At 40.0% G+C, this 6,419-nt stretch overlaps 1 pseudogene; it reads right to left on the reverse strand.

Moving 5' to 3' along the window:
- Positions 1-2,045: 2,045 nt before the first annotated feature.
- Positions 2,046-5,980, reverse strand: LOC133313560 (disease resistance protein RPV1-like; annotated as a pseudogene).
- Between the last annotated feature and the right edge of the window lie 439 nt (positions 5,981-6,419).

Genomic DNA, 6,419 nt, shown 5'->3' on the forward strand with positions numbered 1-6,419 from the left:
GTGTTCTTTGATGATATCCTAGTCTACAGCCCATCTGCTTCAGCCCATTGGGATCACTTGACAACAATATTAGCCACTTTGAGGGCCCATTCCTTATATGCTAAACTCTCTAAATTCTTGTTTGCTCAACCCTCTATTAACTTCCTGGGCCATATCATTTTGGGTTCCGGCGTCCAACCAGACCCTGGGAAACTGCAAGCGATTTCAGGTTGGCCCACCCCGTCCACAACTACACAACTACAAGCATTTTTGGGCTTATTGGGCTACTATAGAAAGTTCATCAAACACTACGCCTCTATTGCTGCCCCTCTAACTGATCTCCTCTCTAAGTCAGGATTGCATTGGAATGCCAAGGCTGATCATGCTTTTAGTGAATTAAAGGTGTTATTAACATCTGCCCCCATTTTGGGCCTCCCAGATTTTACTTACCTTTTTGCAGTCGAGACAGACGCCTCTGGTGTGGGCATAGGGGCGGTTCTACTTCAAAACGATAAGCCTATTACCTTTTACAGCCGCAAGCTAGCCCCAATGATGCAAGGTAAGTCGACGTATGTTCGTGAGATGTTTGCAATTACTGCGGTTGTTTCAAGGCAGTCAATATTTGTTAGACTCACCCTTTGTGATTCACACAGATCACAAGAGCCTTAACAATTTGATGAAACAGGTTATACAAACCCCAGAGCAACAGCAGTTCCTCTCTAAATTGCTGGGGTATAACTACACTATTGTCTATAAATCCGGCAAAGCTAACATAGTTGCCGATGAATTGTCTAGACAATCAGAGGGGGCTCTTGACCCTCAAGTCCCTCAGCTAGAAGCCATTACTGGCCCCACGTTGAATTTTACTACAGTCTTACAGTCCGAATTAGTTACAGACCCCTACACTACAAAAAATATACAAGAAATACAAACAGATCCCAGTCTATGGCCAGAGCGGCAATACAAAAAAAAATTGTTGTTCCACAGACACCGCATTTTTTTGCCATCTGCCTCCACCTTAATTCCTCATCTCCTTCACGAAGTCCATGATGCCAAGCAGGGTGGCCACTCTGGTGTGAATGCCACTGTCCATCGCCTTAACCGCAACTTTACCTAGAAAGAAATGCACAAAACTATCAAAGACTACATATCCCAATGTGAACTATGTCAGAAACTCAAACCTCCTACCCATGCCCCTTTTGGACTTCTACAACCATTGCCCACTCCCAATTCCTTATGGATCGATATTACCATGGACTTTATAACCCACTTACCCGTGTATGCCGGTTATAGCTCCATCTTCGTAGTTGTCGACAGATTTTCGAAGGCAGCCCACTTCGTTCCACTTCCGGCTCATTACTCTTCTACCAAGGTTGCATCCGTCTTTTGGGAATATGTTGGTAAGTTGCATGGCCTTCCACACTCTGTTGTCTCGGACCGGGACCCCATTTTTTTGAGTGATTTTTGGAAGAACCTCTTCAAGCTGCAGGGAACCACACTAAATTTTAGCTCTTCGTACCATCCGCAGACGGACGAACAAACCGAATGCGTAAACAGGTGCTTAGAGTCTTACCTCAGAGCTTTCGCCCATGAACAGCCCAGAACTTGGTCATATTTCCTCAGCTGGGCCGAATACCACTATAACACCAGTTATCACCATTCCACCGGCTTTTCCCCTTACGAGGTCATGTATGGTCAGCCACCACCGGATTTAGCGGTCTATTGTCTGGGATCCTCCCCAAATGAGGCCATGGATTCCACCCTCGCATCTCGACAAACAATATTGCAAAAATTAAAAGAAAATCTCAGAAAATCTCAACAGACAATGAAGACACAAGCTGACAAGAAATGAAAATCTTGAAACTTTACCGTCAGGGATCTGGTCTTGCTCCGCCTGCAACCATACCGACAGGTTTCTGTTCATCGTCGCTCGTCCCAAAAGCTGAGCCTTCATTATTACGGCCCTTTTGAGGTCTTGAGCAGGATAGGCGAAGTTGCATATTGCCTAAAGCTTCCACCTTCGGCAAGGATCCATGATGTCTTCCATGTGTCCATGCTCCGCCCCTTTAAATCGGGCCACCGTTACCAGATCCACAAACTTCCAGAAACACCAACGGCATCTCCTCTGGTTCTGACACCATGTGGGGTAATAGCGACACGGTCCATTTGGCGTAGGGTACACTTAATTCCGCAGGTCCTTGTCCAATGGTTAGGACTACCGCCGGAGGACTCCACCTGGGAGGACCAATCAGACTTGCTCCATAGCAATCCTCGTTGGGCTGATGACGTTCAAGCACTCGGCCACGACCACTAGGTTTCTGTTAGTGGTCATGATGATACAAGGGAAAAGGGTGAGCAACTGCGTTCTGTGACTAGGGAACTACCAAATGGGAGAGGAACACTTTTACCTGACGCTGCCCAACGGATGAGTCTTAGGGAGTCTCACCTTCCACCTAACCCATTTAATGCTCGCCAGCCCACTCCCACTTCCCAAGTGCATCCAACGGCCACCAACACTCCAAATATCCCAACATCCTCACATCCAATTAATGAAGCCACCCACTCATCCACCTGCTGTTTCAGGAGTGGTCCACATCGCCCACCAGCGCTCCAGCCTCGAGGACGAGTCTGCTCTTGCAGATGAGGGACTTGTTATGGGCCCCAATGTTGAGACGTGTATTGGACTAAGTGAGAGGAAGACCTTGCTAAGGCCCAAGAAGCTTTCTGAATACATAGTGGGCTACTGATACCTTAAGCTCGTTAGCTTCTTTAGTGAAGAATGTATGTTTCCTTTTATTAAGGGTCCATTAAGTGTACCATCCAGCATGTGACGGATATATGTCACGTAGAATGAATGAATGAGGCAAGTTTTATGTGAAATCTTCTCTCTTCCCTCCTCTCTCCTCTTTCAACTCTATCTCTTTCTTTCTCTCTCCTAATTCAGATCTCCCTGGTTACAGGTCTACTAACAAATCAATATAGTAGACATCTTCATGAACCAAAAAAGAAAGCAGACATCTTCAATGACTTCCCACGATAATATGAATTGTCTATGAAATCTTGGGAAAACTGAAATTTCACTATTAGATTTATATATACATTGGGATTTAATTGTACTTTTGGCATTGATAACAATTGAAGTCTAGGATTTTCCGACCAAATAAAAGGATCATTGAATGCAAATAGGTTTTCAAGTTAAAGCCCAGAGTTCCTAGTGTGGAAGAGGCCAGATACAAGGCAAGGGTAGTAGCAAAGGGAGACTCACAAGTAAAAGGTGAAGACTACCATGATATATTCTTTCCTATTGTGAAGCATACTTCCATTAGGTTAATTTTGTCTGCTATTGTTTTCCATGATTTAGAATTAGAACAATTGTACATTAAAACTGCTTTTTTGCATGGTAAATTGGAAGAATAAATCTTTATGGAGTAGCCCAAAGGCTTTATAAAAAAAAGTTCTAAAAGCAAAGTATAGTTGCTAAAGAAATTTTGATATAGTATAAAACAATCCCCTAGACAATGATATAGAAGATTTGATGGTTTTGTGTTGTCTCATGGATTTTCTAGGTGCAATTATTGCCACTATGTTTATTTTTTGAAGTTGGAAATGGTTGTTCTATTTACCTCCTTATCTATATAGATGACATGTTAACTTCCTCCAAAGACATAAACTATATTAATAAATTAAAGCAAATACTTGTGAAAGAGTTTGATAGGAAGATATTAGAACTTGACAAAAGGATTTTTGGAATGGATATTGCTAGAAATAGGAAAACTAGACATTTATCTCTTTTGCAATTTCTCTATGTTAGTAAAATTATCAAACTATTTTCAATGCATGAAAATGAACCTGTCAATGTTCCTTTGGGAGGGCTCTTTCAATTAAAATCAATGAAAGATGATTTAACTAAGGAAAAATCAATTTACATGAAAAAGGCACCTTATAGCAATGCTATTTGAAGTTCCATGTATGCAATGATTGGATTTAGGCTAGATATTTCATATTATGTCAATATTGTATTATGATCCCTAATAATAAAAGCTGAGTTTGTAAATGGTTAGTTATGGGAATAATATTCCATTTTCTATTAGGCATATGTTTTGTGAGGTGAGGTTGAAGTGACTATATATAGGAAGGGAAATTATTTCAAAGGTATTTGGGGATATTTTGGGACTTGTCCAAGGTCTTTCTAATTCTCCTGGGTTTATCTTCTTCTTTTTGCACTTTTGTTATTTTCTGTGTAAGGTGTCGTTCTTGCAAGTTTGGTTGTAATTTTTCTTAGTTCAATCAATATTATACTGATAGTTTATTTTCTTTATTATTTTTTTCCCAAATCGATTATTTGAATCCTATCAATTGGTATCAGAGTTATCCGACGCGGGTAGCTTTGAACCATAGCCAAGCTAAAAAAAAATTTATGGAGAAGAGAAATTCCCAAGTTCCATGGGGAAGATGATGATGCTTGGGATGGCTAATCTACATGGAACAATATTTTTAGGTAGAGAGTATCCATGAAAATGAGAAGTTACTATAGGTAGTGAGAAAGCTCAGAGAATGTGCTTTCAGTTGGTATAAATATTGGTTTTGGCTAAATTTCAAGGCAAATTGGTGGAACTTTATGAAAGCAATTTTAGAGAAATATCTACCAGAAATTTATTTGGTAGAAGATGAACCTCAAAAGCTAGAATATGAGCTACAACAAAAATATGTTAGGGAAGAAATTGCGACCATGCAAGGAGAAAGGAATGGACGAGAACCAGATGAAATAAACTGTGTCCCTATAAAAAGTGGTGATGAACAGAAAGAGAAATTTTCAGAGAGCTTTCAAGCAATGCTTCAAATCACAAACAAGGCATTGATGTATTCTAGCTAAGCCAAAATTGGTGATGAAAATAAAGGGAAAAACAATTGTCAATGGAAGGGGATATCCAAAAAAAGAGACGAGACCAATATTGTTTCAATTGAAGGCGACAAGAACGAAAAGGAAAGAAAAAGCTCATCTCTTGGAGATATTTTATGCCATGTTTATTTGAATTTTCTCTCACATTCTCAAGAAAACATAAACAGTCAAAATTGTCAGCAATGGAATTATAAACTGCTCGTGCAAGCGTTGTTTTGCCTATTCCCCCAATTCCATGGATCCCTACCATGTGGACTCCTTCAGAGCTGACATCCAAAAGCTTGATCACATCTTGCACTCGAGACTCTAGTCCAACAGGGTAATCGGCAACATGTAACGGAGCATGATTAATCTTGATGGAGACCTCTTGAATGATTTTATCAATAAACAAATTCATATTCATCCCTGTCCAATCATAGAAATACGAGTAAAATCATACTATACCAAATGCATCCGATGTAAGTCTTGAAGATACTTAATATTATTATTACAATTCAAAGTGTTTTATATACAATAAATTAACTTGTCCAAGGTTAACAACAGGAAGTATTCCTTTGCTCTTTAAATTTTAAAGTTGAATAATTAGAGTTAGAAAAATGAAAAATGAAAGAAATAAAACAGAAGGTACCCAAGTTTGAAATGATAGCCGGACAAGTCAGCTGCTTGACGCAGAGCCATCCTCCATTTTTGGAGCTTCTCAGTGTCATCCTTCAGCCTCTCATGAAGAGAAAATGCTTCTTGATAGCTACGTCTCTGATGCCGCACATCCGAAGGATCCGCATCATAAAAAACAGGCAAAACTAACTGACCCTTATCTTTGATGGAGGCAATGATGTTGACAAGTTCATCTAAGCAAAAAGAGGAAGATGCATAGTTCTTAGAGAAGACAATGATGGCAGTCATGGAGTTTTCAATAGCGGTGATAAGTGATGGTGTGATTGAGTCTCCTCTTTGAAGTTCCTTGTCATCAATGAAGGTGCGGATTCCCCGCTGAAGGAGTTGGCGGTAGAGATTACCAGTAAAGCTAAAGCGTGTATCTTTTCCTCGAAAACTAAGAAAGACATCATAAGTGAAGGATGAAGATGGTGATAGTTGTGCCATGATAATCAAACTTCCTAGATGCCCCCAAAGAGATGTGTAGAAATTCTAGCTACGAGAAAGGTGTTCAGACCAATATTTGTTTCCTTTGTAGCTACGATAAGCAACACAGTCACAAACTACCCAACTTCATTTATTGTTTTATGTGTGAGGACGTGGTGTTTATAAGTGGCTCTTGTTTTTCATAACTCAACTCGAATGGAATTAACTCAACATGTGGAAGGAATCCTTAGATTGGAAACGCGCTTATCCGCTGCTCGAACTTTCCTATTCATTTTTTTGATGAAAACGCGCTTTCTCAACACTTCCGTGATTCCTTTGTAGATAGCCAGAAACAACACGGAAGAAACAAGAGCGAGCTAGACTGAGAAAAATAAAATAAAAAAATCTTGACCTCTTTACTGAAAAACATATTTGTCTTTTTAAGTTAAACAACTAAGTC

Source organism: Gastrolobium bilobum, unplaced genomic scaffold (assembly GCF_033153095.1).
Source record: "Gastrolobium bilobum isolate Gb01-03AN ecotype WA unplaced genomic scaffold, APGP_CSIRO_Gbil_v1 utg1760, whole genome shotgun sequence".
Lineage (NCBI taxonomy): Eukaryota > Viridiplantae > Streptophyta > Magnoliopsida > Fabales > Fabaceae > Gastrolobium > Gastrolobium bilobum.